This window comes from Phasianus colchicus, chromosome 4 (assembly GCF_987193195.1).
Source record: "Phasianus colchicus chromosome 4, bPhaCol1.hap1.1, whole genome shotgun sequence".
NCBI lineage: Eukaryota > Metazoa > Chordata > Aves > Galliformes > Phasianidae > Phasianus > Phasianus colchicus.
In genome coordinates, this window is record NC_143439.1 from 9,098,631 (window position 1) to 9,118,269 (window position 19,639).

Below are 19,639 nucleotides of genomic sequence, written 5' to 3' on the forward strand. Positions count from 1 at the left end.
GTCTGGGCTGTGAGAACTACCTTCTGTCATTTCCATTATAGCTAGACTTTATTTGATCTGACATATAAAGACATGTTTTTAAATATGTTGTTGTTTGATCTTGCTTTTTCGTCTTGTCTTCACGGTCCTTTTCAGGAATTGAAAAATACTCACAGAAAATCCTTAGCTTTTACTCTCTTGCAAATGTTTTTCATGTGAAAAATACATTGTGATTTTGTCCTTTCATTATCTTCCCAAGCGACTAGGGCTTTTTGTATCAGTTCATCATTGTTTAAATTGTTAGAAACTTTTTAAAATTTCCAGCTTTATATCTCTCTTTCAATAGTTTGTTTATGTGCCACCTTTTCCTTTTTGCACATGCAGTTCTTCCCTGTTCCTACAACTTCTAGAATTGTGTTCTGTTATCCTGGATAAACAAATTTATCTTTTTTGTTGTGCTCACATTGGTAGTATGGGTGAAATAGGATTATTAGGCCAGTGACCAAACAAATACAGTAATATCCAGAGTGCTCATTGGCAAACAATGAATAAGTCTGGCCAACAACTTCATGCTAGGGGGAAAATCCTTGAATGTCGTAAATTTGTACAAAACGCTTTCATGAACCTATCTTGATTTATGCTCTCTGAAACTTTATTGGAAAGGGATTAAGCGTTTGTTGAAAACAAACAAAACCACTGGCCTTGGAAAGGGGCATTTTTCAGTAAATGGTATACAGCTGCTGTTGCTAAGAATTTCCTCCTAATGTGAGGGGAATAGTGGAAGAAGTGATGTTTTCCTGTAGAATGCTTCTACTTTCTCCGAAGATTTTCATGCTCATGGGGAAAATTAATCTTTTCATTTCCTGGAATCCTTGATTCAGGCTTCCTTCTTTTATTATTGCCTGATCTTATCCAGCAGAACTCTGCAGTAGCAGTCCAATTAAGTTATTTTAATGTTTATGGAAAATTTGATCTGGAAAATATATTACATGAGGGTTCATTCTGAGCAGACATCAGGTAGAAGGAATTGTTTCCATAACAAAATATTAGACAAAACTGAAGTAAAAATAAACTAATAGAAATCTTGCAGTAGTGAACATTAAATCCACTTCACTTCACTTGCAAGAGAGTCCAAGTGGAACCTGATTCCTTACAATTGGCCACATATTAATCTGTGAAGTTACTGTAAACCACTGTCTTCTCATATGCTACCCTTTCGTAGTAATATCTCATGTTCACTGTCAGTCTGTCAGTGTCTGCTATTTTAAAACTTGCAAGTTCGTGTGCACCTGCAATAATTTGGGGACTCCTTAAACAAGGGTGTAAAATCCTGACCTAAATTGGGATGTGGAAGAAGGAAAACATAGCTGACTAAAAGTGAGTTATTTCTGTAATTTAAAATAAATAAGTCTTAAGCCCTTTTTTTTTCATCGGGATGTACGCACAGCCTCTTAAAGCACGTGAGACAAAGTTTAGGTTCAATCACCAAGCTCCATTACAATCAGCGTAGGAACTACACTGATTTACTCTAGCTGTGGAACTGGCCCTTTATTTGTAATAAATAAAAATGCTTGTTTAACCTCCAAAATATAAATAACATCAACTCATGACTTGCCTGTTTTTACTGGAGATTCTTTTGGATGACTGGAAAAAGTTGGTCTGAGTTTAAAAAAAAAAAAAAAAAAAGCATGGAGAGAGCCAAACTAATGCCAGAGGACAGTTTAAAACTGTTGAGGACAGATATCCAGAGTGTTCTCTGGGTCTGTTCAGAGAAAAATGTGACGCTGTGACCCACTTATAAATTCTGGTGACACTGACAGTTATCGTTTTGTTAACTGGATAAACAGAGAAGTATCAACAGTAACAATGACATTTAAAATGTCTGTTCAGTCATGATGATTAACTGGGGGCAATCATAAGTTGATAAATAAGTAAAAAGAAGAAATCTGTGAAAGATAAATCTTTTCAAACCAGGTAAAGGAAAATCAGAGTGTTCTCTTGATACCTGAAAAACCATTAATGAATTACTGCTAACACCAGAAAGTATAGGTTAAAAGATAAGCAGCAACTTAATTCTAGGGATATAGTATATACCCCCAGTCAGGAATGCAGAGATACCAACAGACTAGCTTGGGAATCCCCAGTCAACCACCCCCCAGGCTTCTCTCCTGTCTTCCTTGGAAAAGCCTGAAGTTCAACAGCCTCTAACATGCAGATAAGTCCAGTGCTGATACTCCTGCAAAGCATCAGCTATCCTGAATCCTACCCTTGTGTCCTGAAAGCTTATATCATTCTAAAACTTTTCCTGCCCTTAGTCTTTCCATGTTCATTTGAATCTTGTTCTTCCACTTTCTTGCTAACAGTTCTTTGAAGGTGTGGGCAGAATTAAAGCTGAAGTAGAGAGCTGAATGTTTTCTGACTGAACTTTGAGCTGTACAGATGGGCATTCACTGTGATTGCACCTAATAGATAAAATCCATGTGTGGTCAAGACCTTCCATGGTTTTGGTCATGTACCACCTTTCAGAGGTACAGTCCTTATTCCAAAATAAAGATTATCAAATTCATCTGGGGGGAAAAAAACGTTGCAGGCAAGAGGTTCCTTAAAGTGATCTATATTTGATAGCTTTGAACAACAAGCTGAAAAGAAAACAGCAGAACCCAAACAAACAGCACTGAATAACTGGTGAAATAAAAACTGCAGCAAATCCCTGGGAGCTTCAAGTTCTTAGCCTGAAAAATCTTAATGTCCTGCCGGGTGTTCTCATATAGCCTAAATAGTTTGCATGCAGAAACCATTGGTACTGTCTTTGGGGCTGCCTACACTGAGTTAAGCAGAAGTCTTTTCTAGTTTTCCTTAGAAAAATGGTTCTTTGATGAAAATATTATCTTCAAACTGAGGCAAAATACTTTCCATACTCGTAGTGACTGTTATAATGTGAACTCCCCAGATAAATGTTTTCCACTGAAGACAAGGAAATACATACTTTGCATTAGACTAAAGGACTGAGGAAGACTTGTTAACTTCTGGAATTTACCATATAGGGTGTTCTTTAATTTGGCACACCTTATAGCAATGACTATAAGAACCTGGTATCTATAATGATAGTCTGCTCTTTCTAAGCAACAGCCTCCTTTGTCATGAGACACGGGCCTCTGCAAAGCAATTCATTTATTGCTACTATTTGAATGGCAGTTTCCTCTGACAGCCAGCTCCAAATGCAGTAGATAACCCATACTGAGATGTTTCAGGAGGGAATACCACACGGGAGTAACTACACTTGTGTAATTGCTGTGACATAGCCCTTAAGAAGCTACAGTAAGAGTTTCCTGCTGACCTTGCAGTTTACTGTAACTTTTCCATTGGGTGAGATGTGAATGCCCAGAAGCATTCTCTGTCATGGGAATGATGTGAATCTCCTTTGACTTGCTTAAACTCTAGGAAGAGCACCTTGTAAGTGATTGTGTGACCTGACAGTAACATTTTAAAAGGACAAGACTACTTTTAGCTTTGTATTTATTCTCTCTCTCTCTGAGGTTCAGCACAGAGTGTATGGTCTTTACATTGAAGTGTATAAATAGATTTCAGTTATCAGTGGGCATGACAAACACTCCAGTCATATCAGCACTGGTGCAGCTTACTCTTGAGTTTGTTAGCTCAAGTTGTTCTTATTATTAGAAATTGTCTACAACCATTTCACTAGCAGCATTGCGCAGCTCTCTTCCAGGAGACCTTCTACGCATTTTCATAGAAGTTTTACTCACAGTTCATGGTAAATAAAGCTGTTCCCAAACTTAGAAGTGCTGAGAGCCAAAAAACACAATTTATCAAATTTCCAAAATAAATAATACATGCTTCAAAGTAGATGATCTGCTGGCAAGGGGATGCCATGTACATTAGTTGATAAGGGGATGTGTGGACTTTGAGATGTGTTGACCGATACAGCACTCAAGGGAATGGAAAAGAGAAAGTTGTGGAAGATACAAAAATCTGTCAGCTGATATCTATGTAGGATTATTATTATTTTAGTTCTGTGAAGATATCTTCCTGATGGATTGCAGGGAGGAAAACGCTCAAACTTATGGTTAAATTTTCTTTCTGAATTTATACTAGCAGTTTTGTGAACTTCCTATGTGATGGTGGGCATCTTGTGAGTGAGATTTTTGTATTTTGTAAGATACCTACTATATTTGTTGCCTTGGCTTTGATTTTTGTAGCTACAAATAGTTTTCACTTTGAAAAGTCTACCCTTTTTATCTCAATTAGAGTATCCAAGAGCTGATGCAACAGAGTTGATAGATACTTTTGGTCTTTAGCTTGCTCTTTACTCTAATACTTCTCCGTAATTGAGGATAATCACATTCAAAATAGACTTACTCCTTTTTTAGTTGTTGTTGTTGTTTTGCACGTTTATAGGCATCTAAAGACTTCACTTTTTCTTTTTTCTATTTCCTCTTAAGAAATGTATTTCTTATTCTCAGAGGATACGTCATCTGCTCATTCTGTTGCTAGTAAATCAAGGAATGTTTCCAGTAAGAGGCCATGTGTCATGATGCACCAGCACTGTTATCCCACCATTAAAAATAGATTCTTGCATGGACCTCAGAAGGGTGAGCAGGCATGCAAGATTACTGTAGTCACAGAGGAGAAGAATAACAACTCTCAACGCGTATGCCAGGACAAAGTGTTCAGTTACCCAAAGGGCTGTTTTTTCTCTTCGCTTAGAAGACTTGGCTTGTGTGATTTTCCTCTGGCATGTGGGCAAACTGCTGCTACTCAACACGTGCTTTAGTATTACTATTAGTTTTTAGGAGGAGAAGAAAAAGTTTCACTGTTATGGTATCCTCTGGTTTTCATGTTGCTATGTTTTTTCCACAGTTCTGTCACCAGATACGCACAGCTCTGTGTGTATGAGCGCTCACTGTAATCTGTGTTTAAGAAATCTGCTAGTTGTGTCATATAAGCAACTCAGCAATATTTGAAAATCTTACACTTGGGTCTCCTTGAGTGCTTTTAAGAAAAACAGTTGTATAGTCAGAAAATGATAGTACTTGCAAAGTAGATGTTAAACCTGATCAAATTGAGGTGTTTATAGAGAGGCCTTGTAATAGAATTTGCAATGTTTGTTTTCCAAGCACATTATGCAATTTTCTTAAACCCCTTCCTCTCTCTCTGCCAACTGCTAGAATAGAGCAAGCCATGTGGGTGTGTGTAAAAATCTCACTAAACTTCTCTGACATGAGGCAACTCCCAGTAAATGCTGATGCGGTTCTTGGCCCTGTTCTCAGCCTCCAGTCATCTGTGCTGCTTCTCTGTGGGAGGTTTCCACCTGCAAAGCTGCAGGAAGGAAGTGCTTGGGTCTCAGTTGCTGCAGCCTGAAGCCTAGCATTTTAGCTTCAAGCACTGATGGTATAAAGTGTATCCACTTCACAAAAATCAGATTTGGGAACAATAGGTTTGGCAAGATGCAAAGCAGGGCTAGTAGCTATGTGTGGTTATGACTTGAACCACCACAGCCACATTTGCCTTTTACTGATTCATGTGACAGCATAAATGTCTGGAAAATAAAAGCAAGAGAAGCTTTACTGGCTTTGTGGATGTCAAATAAACATAAGGGTCTTTTGCTCACAAAGTAAAAGTTCGATTGCAGCTAAAGAAATTTTGTATATAGTAATTCCTGAGGACTTGATCTCAGGTACTAATGGGGTCAGTGAATCCTCAGAAGGTTCTTGGCATGCACTTACATTTTCCTTTTTTTAAAAGGTGTTTCAAGTAGGACTTAGCTTTAGGAAAATATTTATTGACTTGAAACTTCAGATTGCATGGGTATAATAAAACATTTGGACTGCAAAGCAGAGCATTTTTGATTTTGATCTCTTTGTATAGCCTATGTAAGTTCTGGAGAGCTACACTAAGAAGAGGCAGCATGATCTGTGTGTGTTTGCTCAGCACTCTCACTTGTAAGGCACTTTTTTCAACTGATAAATACTTGCCAGGTTCAAACTGTTTGGCCTTGGCACTTCTGTGGCAGGTTTCCTTGGCTGAATGAAACTTCCCAGAGGCACGGAAAATGGTGTTTAAGGGTAAGTTTAGGTTGGATATCAGGAAAAACTTCTTTACAGAAAGGGTTGTTAAGCACTGGAATAGGCTCCCCAGAGAGGTGGTTGAGTCACCATCCCTGGATGTGTTTAAATGCCGTTTGGATGTGGTGCTCAGGGACATGATTTAGCAGAGGGTTGTTAGAGTTAGTTAGTATGGTTAGGCTGTGGTTGGACTTGATGAGCTTTAACATCTTTTCCAACCTGAGCAATTCTGTGACTGTATACATAGGTATGCTGGTTGGAGAGCTGTTAGTTTGCCGCTTTAAATCGGCGTCCACGGCCAAAATTGAGGATGCTTTAAAATCGGCTATGTATCCGTCCCCTAAAGCACGCGGAACCGGTCGTTACCTTGATCTGATGGGGGTGTGAGAGCAAGCAGTGTGCCAACCGGCCACTTTCCCCTGCGGGAACGAGCGTTTCGCTCCGCTCCATCGCCCGCTAGATGGCACCGCGGCTCCGTGTCACCGCTGCTCTGTGCAGCCCTGCCCGGGAATCCAGCCCCGATCCTCGGCAGAGCTTCACGTCGCAGCTGGCTGTAAAGTAACATCGGGTTATACCTTTTTCCAAACCGTTAAGTGAATTGTGACACAGCGTCTTTTGGTTTGGGCTCTTCACTATGCGTTCTTGAAAACTATATATATGAGATTTTCTACTGCATTTTGTGCTCAAAAATCTGGGCTAACAAAGCTTTATTAAGGCCATAAAGTCAAGCACACATTATGTTTAACATCATCTGTACATCCTGTGTTTTTTTCTTTCTACAGGCATAGAAAAGCATAGTATTTATGTATTCAAACACATGCTACTTATTTCTACCACGGCTTTCATCCTCAGCTGCAGTGGTCTTTACTTTACTAATCAGAGATATTGTGTCTTTGTATTGTTTGTATTCTCTTATGATGACTGAGTTGGTAATCTTTCAGGACACTTTTGCAATACTTTACAGTACCCATAAAAAAATCAAGAAATGTTACTGTGTAACAAAGGAAGTGTTGTAATACAAAGGCCCAAAGCCGGCCTTAATTTTGGTGGTCACACTGAGATGTCTTGAAAATGCATCTCAAAGCATTTTTATACCATATTAGGTTTTCAGAAAAACGTTATAATACATTGAACTTTGGCTGCAACTGTGAGCACTCAGTAAACTTGGCCAGACATTTCAAATGGGACGTGTAAAATGTGAGAGATTTGATCATCATCCCATTAGTGAAGGTTTCTGTTCAGAGTCCAGCATTGCATTATGCACAGAAGCAGACAGAGGACCTCATTCTTCAGGCAGCATTCAACTGCCTTGGCCCTAGGAATATCTATTTTTCCTCCCTACAGTGCTCTCATTAATCTGCCACCTGTCTTATGAGTTATTAAAAAAAAAGAGACAGATTATAAGGGCAGTAGTTATCTTGGCCATACAGCTGAGATCACTGTAATGTACATCACAGGGACTAAGCACAGCAGAGAGCACGTTAAGACAATACAGGCATTTATAATTGTGATTATGTTTGCAATAAAGACATTAATTTTTTAATATTTTGTGCTATTCCCTAGGTTTTTAGAAAAACAAACTAAAAACACACAAAACTACATGTTTTATGGAATCATAACACCCACAGGGGTCATCAGCAAGACAGCAATTTCAGGAACCACCCAACATCTGCTACTTGAGCTGTGTAATTGACAGTGCTAGCACAAACTTACTTTTTTTATACTGATTGTCAGTAGAAAGGAAGAAGGGATGTGAATTCCCTGGATTCCCTAACTTGTTGCTGGAAATACAGAAACTTTCCCAGCTCCCAGGGAGAGAAGTCTTGGCTGATTGATCAGATCACCAAAGACCCAATCTTTCTGTCCTTTTTTTTCCCTCCTCATTTCCCTTCTTCAGTATTCTGTCTCAACCTCTTTACTGCCTCTGTTCCACCCATCCAATATTCTTCTCTGAATCTCTCATTTTGTCTCCCTTCATTGTTTGCAGCTGCCTTTTCTCCCTGTCCAATCTCCCAGTTCACTCTTGGTTCAATTTTACTTAATTTGCTGTTCTGTGAAACCAGTGCTCTCCAGAGTGAGTTTACATGAGCTGATATCAATTAAAAACCTACAAGTTTCCTGTTGACCTCCTGATTATTTCTGATGTCAGGCTCTTAGACTGGGTAATGCCATGCTGTTCCTCTGCTCCCACTCTTAATTTCTTCCACTTACAGTACCAGTTTCCTTCTTCTCAGCCTGTGTTAACAGGGTCTTTTCTAGTCTTGCAGCCTTTAATTGTGGGTTATTTTCCTGAATGTAATCTCCCCCCAGGCAGAGTTATTTTCCTGTCTGTATTTCAATTAGGTAGGTCTTATCTTCAGATTGGATGATCTTTACTTGCTTTTTTTTTTAGTACACTTGAAAGAAGTTCTCAGTTTCTGAAAGTTTTTGGAGAAGATACATTGCTGTTGAATGAGAAAGGAGTGTGTTCAAGTCTGTGTTGAATTTTGTGGCCAAATCAGCTTGGCTGAATTACTATGAGACAGAAAGTGGACAGCATATCTTCTAGCTCATTCACCTCAGTACTAGATGTAATAGAATCATGGATTTGAACTCCAGAGGGGATGATCAAATCATCTTGTTTGAACACTTACATGCTGCAAGCCCTTATGTTTCATTCCCTTCATATATATTGGATTTGATAAATTGAATTTTGACACTGAGATGATCATAGCTTCTAAACAAGGGTTGGAAAGCCTGAGGAAACGCACGCACGCGCACACACAACACACTTGGGTAGAAACAATGTGAGTCACTGCATTTTTCAATATCACAGTGTTTTTCTGAGAGCTGATATGATGACCATGGGTAATGCAATTACAAACTGAATAAAGAGCTGATGTCAGAGTATTTATATGCATTTCTTGCTGCACTATTTTCTTTTGCGCTATTTTCTTCTACTCCAAGACATAAGATGTAAAAATTTTGCTACTACTTAGGGTTGAGCAGTTTTCTTTTTCATATCAGCAGAAATTAGGAGTAAACTTAATTCCCATTAAGCTGAATTTTATCCTCTCCTCTTTATATTGAATGCCATTTAAATATGCAATTATAAACCTAAAGAATGCAGAAATAGTCCCTGAGGAGAGAAAGTGCATGGAAGTCAAGGACTAATTTGGTTAAGCTTGAGTTCCTCATTGTTTCTTCACTTACAACAACAATGAAATTATTTGTACTTTGCTTGGATAAGTTCTACAGTATTTAGACATTGATAAGTGGGGTAGGCTATTCTAAGGAAGCCTGAGTTATGTGTTTTTATGCTTCATGACCAGACAGTCTAATTGATTTTCTGAATTAGTTTTTTCTTAAAGCTGTATCGTGCTTAATTTAGATATAATTTCACTAAAAATATGTGCACTAAAACATAACAGTAGCAGTTTAGGAGCTGAGGTATCCAAGTCTGACTTGTCTTTGTAATATCCTAATGATTTTGAGATTTTTCAGTAATTTATTCAATTTTAAAAAGCAATTTTATGAATCAACTTTCAAAATTAGGAAGAAACACAGAAGTCTGCTAGCTTTACTAAAGTAAGAATGAATTACTTAAATTCTAAACGGTCCAGTGTTTTGGGCATGTAGAGGAAGGTAGACTGTGTCTGAATGAGTTAACATTGTCATTTCTCTTCTGTTGGAAAAGCACCTGGAAACCCTAGTTGTCCCCACAGTGTTTTGTCGCTGCACATAATAGCCTCTGGAATGCAGGAGGTCATATGAGAAGGTGTTCTGATCCTGTCTGGCCCAGGTCTCTGAATAATAGTAGACATCTGCTGCCCAATGTTTACAATGAAAATAGATATGGCAGATGGTAAGGAAACATGGGAGCACTCTTAATTCCCACTTTATGGCTGAATGATTGAGAAACTGATATGCAACTTGCCCAGGGTCACAAAGAGGTTGAGTTAGCCCAGGAGTTAGGCTGAGCCCCAAATGAACAATTTGGTCACAAGTTGTCTATCTTCTGTAGTCCCTTGTGGTTAACAGGCTGCTGGGTGCAGAGGCAGAATACCATTGCCAGTTGCTCTTCAGCTCTTTGGAGTAAGTAATCCTGCTGTGCTGAAAGTGCTGGACTTGCCCAGTTTCTGTGCGTGTGCCCTGGACATTTAAAGCTCTGTTGTCTGACTAAGATCTGAACTGCCTTAAGTGAGACATCAAAGGGAAGATGCATCTCAAAACTCGTAACGTTGGAGTCTTCCATGCCTGTCCCAAGCTCTGTGCTCCTTCTTGTGCCATCCTTAGGCTCTGCAAAGTAGGTGAGGGAGGAAAATGAGTGCTGCTGTCTGTTCAGCTATCTGGTGACTACAGTTCTTGTCCAGGGTGCTTGAATGGATTTAGATCCGCGGCTCAGAAGAGTGCCCGGTTCCTAAGCTGTAGTGCTCTGAGCTGGGGCCATGCTTGCTTCCCTTTATTTGATATAAAACAAAAAATTTGATATAAAATGCGGTGGCTTCCCTGCTCATTGTGCTGGGCTTTTTTGAATTTCATTCCAAAGCATTTCTTCATTTGCTTCCATAAGGAACGTAGCAGCATGCACAGGCTGACCAGGTGCAGCAATACCTACAGTTGCAGTGACTTGCTCACAGTTGCCGTGCTCATATCGGTGGTTTAATCTGCCTGAACTCAGAGCTGTCTAAGTCAAAACAAGTGACTGCACTTCTGCTGATTTTTTTCTGAATTTTCTTGCTGAGCAGAGAAGAGAAATCGACAAGAGCTCTTAAAGACTTTCAAAGCATCAGAGAGAGCACAAAGGGGAGCGCTGATTTCCCACTGGCTTGTGCAGAAGATTTACCGTGCCTCAGGTTCCAAATTGTTAACTGGAAACAATGCACCCTCACACAGGGGAAGGTGAAAAAGAAGAATATTTGTTATTCTTCTACACATGTGCAAATGTAGAAAAATCAACTGGAGATATGCGTGCTGTTAAAACAGCTGTGGTAGCCCCAAATGTTTTTAGGTATTTCATGTTCTATTTCTGTTGCAGAGGAAGAGCGCTGTTCCTTTTTCTCATTTCAAGTCCTAATGTTACACCTTACAGCTAAGATTTTGATGTAGCACGAAGTGAAAATGACAGTGGAATGTTCTAATGTTTCCTTATTTGATTCCTTTGGACCAAAGTGCATTTGTTACTGCCTGGTTTGTATGCAGTCTGCAGTCTCTCCAGCTGTTTTTCCTCCTGTTCTTGCGATTCTTTTAAAGTTCTTAAATCCCTGGAAATCCTGAAACAGGGATGAATGTTAAGGTACAGATAGCAAGACCCTAACCTCTTTCATAGTATGTCTTTAAATGTATGTTCTTGTACATTTAAACTACAGAAAAAAAACCTTAGCACCGCTGTAGCAATAGAGCCGCAGTCAGGAATTCAAATGAACTGATAACTCAAATTACAGTTTTAAGTTATAAATTATCTGGCTATGAATTTTTTTTTTTTCTGGTTTGCTCTCAGTGGAAGTCTGGGCTTATTTCCAAAGCTGAGGCAAAAACAGAGCTTTTTTTCTTTTCAAAAAAGATGTAAAGGGTTGTCTTGCGTTTAAAAAAAAAAGGCTTTATTTTCATATCTTATGCATTCAACAGATGTTTGTCTTAATGAAGAATATATCTGGGGATTTATTTTTAGTAATATATATATAGAAACACTGAAAAAAATTTAAAAGCCATGTGGAAATCCTCTTTCATGTTTTTCATTTATATCAAAGGTGAATAAGCATTGCACTAAGCTGTTTGTCATTTGTCAGTGTGCGTTTTCCCATTGGCTTCAGTGGAAAAAGGTTCTTAGAGTTTGCTTTCTGGTGCTGTTATGGAAGTTTGTATATATAACTGATACTTGAGGATTTAGACAAAACCAAGACTAGTTTGAAGTATGCTCACAAAGATATAAATGATGTAGTATGCAGAGGTTTACTTCATATTGTATGTATGACACATTAACTCCTCCTGCCTATTACCCAGGTGAGTCGATCACTGTGAAGCTGGCAATAGTTCACGTAGTTACGTGTAGTTGAACTGACTGTTAAGTAGTTATGCTAAATCAAATTAGTCTGTGCATCGCTTATCCACATGCCTGTATGTCAAAGAAAGGTATGTCAAAGAAATGCAATTAATATTAGTAATCTTTATTTCTTTCTTTACCTTGCATTTGAATTTCTCGTTCAATTAACATCTACCTTACTTTGACTACCGATTTTTGCCTTCTAAAACTGCAGTGCAACTGAGCATCAGTTTGGGGGGTATTAACAGCTTTCAAAACTGCCTGGTCGTTCTGAAACTATTAAAATAATAATAATAAAAAGGCACAGAAACATTATTGAGCGTGTATTCCGTTTCCAGAAGAGGGGTGGGAGGAAGAGGAAATCTATTATTTAAGAAAGAAATACAGCCAGTGTGATAAAAGTGCCTTCCCACGTCTTCTGGCCAGGTTCTACGTGCATATAAATGTTTCACGTTAAGCTTTAAGATCAAGGACAAATCTGTAGGGAACCTTGTTTCCTGGGGATCTGCTTGCAAGAGTAGCTCCCAAGTACTGACTTCCCATTTTTTATTTGGTTATTAAGGATGAAAGGCTACATCATTTTCTGCAATAGCAGTTCCTTGCATGCCATTATCTTTGTCCACAGCTATGAAACATGCATTTCCATAGGTTCATGTGGATACTTAGCCTAATTCAGCTCAGCTACTATCACTGCTGCTTTATACATGTTTAATTTAGAGGATCACCTTTGTATCATGTTGTAGAGCGAACAAAAGGTATGTGGTTCAATAGTTGAGAAACTGTCTCTTTATAATGGGTCTCCAGCCCATGTGTCTCAGAGCTCCCTCTGTTGTGAAAACAAAACACTGGAAGTCTAATTTTCTGAAATAACTCATTCTTGTCAATGTGTTTATGTATATGCAGGCTTGCAAGTGAAAAATCACTAGTATGAAGTTTTGCATACTACCAAATGTAGAAACAGTGGAAAAAATGCAACTGAAACCTATTTGTACTAGATTACATAAGCAAATCATCCATAGTTTGAGACATTCTGGCACTTATTTTTCACAGCTTACCTGCATAAATATTGCTTCAACAAAAGACAAAGTCTTTAAAAAATAAAATAAATAAGACTGACATGATTAGCATGAATGTTTAAGATACCATATAAGAAGCTTAGTAGATGTATCTTTGGCTTAGAAAAAAATTCCCCTTTAGTTACTCTTTTTTGTTACTTGGCTATTTTTTTATACTTCTGTTTAAACGCTATCGACATGAAGTTGGAATAAAACATTTGCATCTGTTCTTCTTAAAATAACAGTAAACAATTCAAGCTGAAAAGCTCTTGCAAAGTACTAAGCTATTACCAATATAAATAACACTAGTTGTGTTCAATCAGATGTAACTTCACTGTAAAATGGTAAATGGCAATTAGTTTCATATCAGAAGTATCAAGGATAGCACACTAGATTAGATGCAAATGGTTAGAATGGAACAAACCTTGCAAAACAATGTGAGACCTGGTAATTTACCAAGAATGTGGGTAAGCATAGGTTTTCTTTAAGCATAGGTTTTCTTTCTTTTACATAGGGCTGAAATATCCAACCTGTAGATCTTTGTCTTCCCCTGACCTACCTGCTTCAGTGCCTTGCCCTTAAATGTGTTTAAAGGAATTTCTTATCCATCAAGATGCCTGAAAGCAGTTGTTGTGGAGATGCTTGGGAAGCAGATGATGGCAATCTGTTGTCTGGAAAATATGTACTTCTGCAGTTTGTCTAACATGCCACTCAACTCAAAGATAAACTTAGCAAAGACTGATCTATATTCTGCACTCCTCCTCATGCATTGCTCCTGGATCTCTTTCCTGCAGCCTCTAGGGGAGAGTAATCGTGTTACTCAAAACCAGACACGGGGTATTGTGTGGAAGAGGGGAAAGGGGTTGTGCCCATACCCTAATTTTGATTGCAGGACCCAAATGCTCGTAAACTTAAGTGTATATACATGAGTATACCTCTATATAAAACTCTAGCTTCTAACTCTTCTGACATAGACATACAGACATATGCATTTTGGCATCCTTCTCCTGAGATATATGAACTGATTTCTGACATGATGTTCCTTTTTGAAAAGTGAGAACTTCTAAAGGAAAGAAAGGAACATTTATTTGAAAGTAATCATAGCAGAAAAAATAATTCCAAGCATCTGCAATTTTTACATTAAATTCACTTTGAATTTAATGTAAATTGAAACTTCTCTTGTTTGATGTTTCTAAACCTATTTGTGACTTTTTTCTTTCTTTGTTTGTTTATCAGGAACTTTATGTAGAATTCCTAAAAATTGAAGGTAACCTTTTGGTCTGTATAAATATGATTAAAGGGAATTTTCCATGCAAACATGAAAACAATAGGCAGAAGAGGGAGTAAGTGCAACTCTTCATGGTGAAAATGAAACAAAACCACAAGGCTTTGATAATTTGTTATCTGGTAATGGCATACATCGTTTTGAAAAGCTCTTGTGAGATATTGTATAAAAAGCTGCTTACATCAGATAAGAGTTTGTTTTCAGAGCTGCTCTTGCTTTGCCGTTTATATCATGCACTGCCCATGGAGAAAACATCATTATCGACTTTTGTTTGCTTTGCTAATTAAAAAAGTAACATCTGGAAAAGTTTTGTTTTGACTCCTTTTTTCTGTGCTGGAAAATCGGAGGCTTAGCCAGCTAAACTGAGCTAACTATATCTAGCTTTACCAAAGCTGTTCTATTTCTCCATCTGCTCTTACTTACAGCACTTTTATATAAAATACAATGAACTTCATTAGAACGTTTTCTTAAGATGGAAACTAACTGAAGGACTTTCAAATAGCAAAAGATAAAAATGTGATTTAAATTCATCTACTTTAGAGGACAAGCACAGATAAAAGCACAGTAAACAGGACACTAATAACCTTGGTGCAGGAAGCAGATCAGCCTGGTCTGCTGCCCTGGCAGCTCTTCTCCTAGGTCTTTGCAATGGGTAACTTGAGTTCAGATACTGTTTGTTAGAATATTTCAGGTGAGCAGAGTTACTGGAAACAGTCGAGGGCTAAGATTTCAAAGAATCAGGGCATCTGATCAGAAAAATCTTAGACTTGTGGATAAACATCCATTAACAAAAATGAACTGTTATACTTTTACTCCTAATTTAGCAAAGCAGTTGCTTGTTTTTCTAGATTGAGGAATGTGTTTAAATGCTGCACTAGGGAAAACATATAATCTTGTGATAGCACTTTTCTTACTTTCCTGTGTAGCATGAGGATACAACTCCATAGACTTTCTGAGAATTTCAACTCAGAAAATCTATTTTGTGGGGACCTGATATACTGTTCCACTTTGCTCTCTACTCCTAACAGTTTGTTTTGTGGTAGGAATGTTTTGCTTACTTCAGTGTACTTTTAGTACTTCATGGCCTGACGTGAACTGAGTATTTGGTAGTTCTGACAGTTCAGATCTGGGTGGTTGAATTGCTATCCAGTGTGAAAGTTCATGTCTTTATGTTATTTAATGTTTGTCTCTCTATTTGCTCCCCCCCCCCCCCCCCCCCCCCCCCGACAAGTATTCTCTTTCTGATTTTCTATATTTCTTCTTTTCCTTTTTTTCTCCTTCAGGAAGCTTTCTAATTACAGCGAATATTTAACTTTTTTTTTCTCCTACTTCTGGTAATCTTAATAAATGCATCAAAATACTTGTACTTTCAGTACTCTTTTATTACTAAAATTCTCTTTTTCTTGTTTCTAATCTCTTTTGATTCCGTTGTCTTTTCTCTGTCTCCTATTTTATCATTTGATCTTTATTTTCCTTCTTCACTTTTTGTCTTTCTTAATTTCCCTTTAATTGTTTCCACAGATGATTTTGTTGTTTTTTTTTTTTTTTCTCTGAAGTATTTCTGTTCTATTTCCCTTTTTCTGATTCACTGAAGCCTGAAAAAGATTTGTTTTTCTTTTTTTCTTCTTAGGCTCAGTAATCCTTCTCCACTCTCAGAAATATGGAGGAGCGAGGTGGAGCCTTGTACTTCTGAGAAAGGATATAAAGCTGCTGGCATTTGCCCACCATAAGCAACAAGGACCTGCTCACAGGGGAAAAAGAAAAAAAGAAAAAAAAATGAAGAATCTCACTGGAGCCCCCTCGAGAGCTGAAAACTGACTTTCCGTGATGTGGAAAGAAAAAAAAAAGTAGTTTACACCATTTCAACAGATCCCGATTGCTCCAAGGTAAGCCTTGTTTATCGATAATGTAAGTGGCTTAGTGTGTCTACAACTGTGAAATTCAAAGCTGTTTACTAAGAGAAAGTGAAGTTTTGAAAGTAACATGCCTGCCTAGAAAGTGTACTGTGACATGCAGGGAGCTTGACTTCAGTCTGATACATTTTCATGCTTTCCCTGCAAATCGAAGCGCGTGGTCATTAACGCAGTAAATCACAGTAATGTGTTATGATCTGATCTGGCATTTATAAGGAAATAGAGTGTCTAGCCCTGGCTGCCTCTCCTACAGGTCATTTGTCCTAGAGGTAAAGAGAGTGGTTGTTCCCAAGGGAAGGGAAAGCTGCCCATTATGTCAGCTCACACCCTGGAAAAGGCTACTGATTTCAGTGCATCTGTTTGTGATGTGCCCTCTAAACGGGGTCAGTGTTATAACGGGTAGGAGAGAGCAGTTTCAGCCATGAGTGAGCACTCAGATAAATGGTGTAACTAACTTTGTCAGAGATGAATATAAAACATACACAAGATGGCTTCTTTTGTATCCGTTTTTTAAAAAAAGAAAACAAACGTATATAATGATTTTTTTTTTCGATCATTGATTTATATGCCACACAGATGAAAAGCAATATTCCTATGATGCCTTTATCAGTATTCTGACAAGAGCTGCTTTCAAGTTAAAGACTGATAAAGAATGCCAACTTCTGACATTATTAGAACAGCCTTATCAGCTTTAATTTTCTTTTGTTTTCCTGTTGCCAAGGAAAGGCCGTTAGAAAGGAAATTATGATCTCAAATTGGTTAATCAAGTGACATGCACTTTTCTCCATAAATTACCATGGCTGATTTCTAGAGCGGTATACAACCTCACTGCCAAGCAAGCTACAGAATGTAGTAGAATTTGCAAATATCATATGACATCAGTCTTTAGGCCAGTAATTCTCAAACCAAGGTGAGCTGTCCACAGTGTCACATTACGGAGTTAAATGCACAAACTCATTTGTCTTGTTTGCCTGTACTTTTGTATGCACAGCTTTCTGAGCATGCTAGAGACCGCTAGAGTGTGCTCAATTATAAGCCTGGTAGGAAGCACACACGGTGGAGCACGGGGAGTGTTCAGGGTTGCTGGAAGTTTATTCTTTCCAGTAAATTAGGGAGCTTGTGCTCTTGTCATTGTAGATCAAAGTTAATTGACCTCATACCATTAGCATCAGCATACTTAAGGCATGGAGTTTACGCAAAGAGCTGGAGAATTTAAAACCGTAAAGTTTCATTTTTACTCGTCTGTCTGTGCACATAAATTTTGGCTTCGAGCTTTGGGTGAGTAGTGTTTGTGCAGGCTCAGAGGATTTTATGCAAAAGTTAGTTGTGCACTGGCTCCAATATATTCTGTTTCAAACCAGTGTTTGCTTTTCTTCCTCTTTCTTCCATTTTTCTGTTTTTCTTCTTTCTACAAATTTACTAGTAGGATGAATGATCACCCACAGCATTTTCTATAAAACATAATTGACAGCTAATAATACTCTGTACCTCTTTAGCCTGGCATAGTTGATGTTTTGAAAGCCTTTACAAACATTAGCTGAATCAAGTGTCACCCAATCAAGTAGGCCGGTATTATTCATGTATTTTGACAGTTAAACTAGAAAACAAAATCAGTTTCCTTACGACCACAAGATGTTTGTGTGAAAGCTAAGAAGAGAACATGTATCTTCTGACATCTATTCCTACGCTCAACCATAGAAAGATTTTTTTTTCCATATACGAATATGATTATCATTGTGATTGAAGGATTGTGATTAACATTCTTTTGGGAATAGCTAATATGACTTCTTTATTTCTATACCAGAAGCTTTCAAGTATAATATATCATCTTGAGTACGTTATAATAGGACTGACACAAACAGAGAGTACGCTAAAAAATTCTTCTCTGAAGCTCAGCTGGATGTTAGCACAAATGTATAAGGAAATATGTGAACTGAAAGAGAGAAACAAAGAATGGTAGAGAAAGGTGAGGAGATGCTGACAGAACCAGCATAAAATACAAAGAATGATAGGAAAAAATAGAAAGAAAGAGGAGACACTGAATTTATGCAAATCCAGGTTTAAGCTGTGCATAGGTACTGTGCACAATGTAATAATTAGACAATATTTAGTAAAATAAATGTATAGTATGTAGAATCACAAAAGTTTGGAGTAAAAATACAAAACGTGTTTCCTGTCACAGTATGCATGGACTCTGCTCTCACTTCTGCCTATTTTAAAATCATAAATAATGGTAAGGGAATGGAAATATTCTGAATGTTCCACTGTTGCAATATGATAGTGCCATGTATTGGTGCTTATCAAATCACATCAAATCCTGTATCTGCGTGTTATTGGTGAATAGAAAAATATTTGGAGAGAAACTCTTAATTTACCAGTGACTAGCATTTCTGTAGAAGGACAGAGATCCAGAAAAAAAAATACCATGCAGAGAGTTATTCTGAACATAATCACCTTTTTTTTTCTTTTTCCTTTCTTTTATTTTTTTAATCATAGCGTATATTTGCAGTTTCCTCTAACAAAGCTTTGGTATTACAGAATAACTGTTGGTGTTTAGTCACTTTCTGCACCAGTGATTCCATCTGCTGGGATTCAATTGATTTTTCACATCTCAGCATAAGAAGGCCCAGGCTGTGCCCTCTTGCCTGTGAGTGTGTGTGGTGGCACCTGCAGTAGGGGATGTCAAAGCAAGTGCTTTTAGGACAAGTGGAACAAGGATGGAAAATACCACAAAGAGCTTCCAGGCTTTGCAAAACTGCAGGCATTTTCTGATTTCAGAAGCCTGAAATGTGGATTTCACACATTAAAAGAATCTTTTCTTCTAATGCTTAAAAAAAATGCATTAGTGTTCCTTAGATTGAAGAAAAAGTTCTTCCCTTGTACACTTGGTTTATATGCTCAAGACTTTAAGCTTTACATCAATTAATATTATTTTCTTATCTTATTGAAATATATTCCTGGGAAGACCAGAAGTTTAGGCATGGATGTGGGAGAAAAGGGGTTGATGCTATGTTGACTGAGATTTGTCTTTCTCAATGCATTGTGCCATCAGGCAGTATTGGTATTATCTGCATTTAATTGCTGTCAGAAAACTTAAAATTTTTCAATAGGCTGAGAAGAATAATAATCAGTTCTCCCTGGGTGCTGTTGCTCTCTTTTGCACTTCTCTGATTTTATGGTTTCCTAATATATATCTGTATGTGTGTGTGTATGTGTGTGTTTTTAACCAAAAAACAGTGAACCAGCAAAAGATGACTTATGTGTAGATTCACTGAGCAGCAAGATCTAAGGGGGCTGGACAT

At 37.9% G+C, this 19,639-nt stretch overlaps 1 protein-coding gene across 11 annotated transcripts in view; it reads left to right on the plus strand.

The window, feature by feature from the left end:
* The window catches only part of TTC29 (tetratricopeptide repeat domain 29), a 366,043-nt gene that overhangs the window by 162,530 nt on the left and 183,874 nt on the right, over positions 1 to 19,639 (plus strand). For 7 of the 11 annotated variants that reach the window (XM_090138569.1, XM_090138566.1, XM_090138564.1 and 4 more), the window contains one exon: positions 16,055 to 16,310. The gene's annotated coding sequence lies outside the window, so the exon portion shown is untranslated. Of the gene's footprint in view, positions 1 to 15,092; positions 15,116 to 16,054; positions 16,311 to 17,592; positions 17,616 to 19,639 lie in introns of those variants that run through there. The other 4 variants (XR_016465780.1, XM_090138562.1, XM_090138563.1 and 1 more) reach the window with 2 other exon arrangements.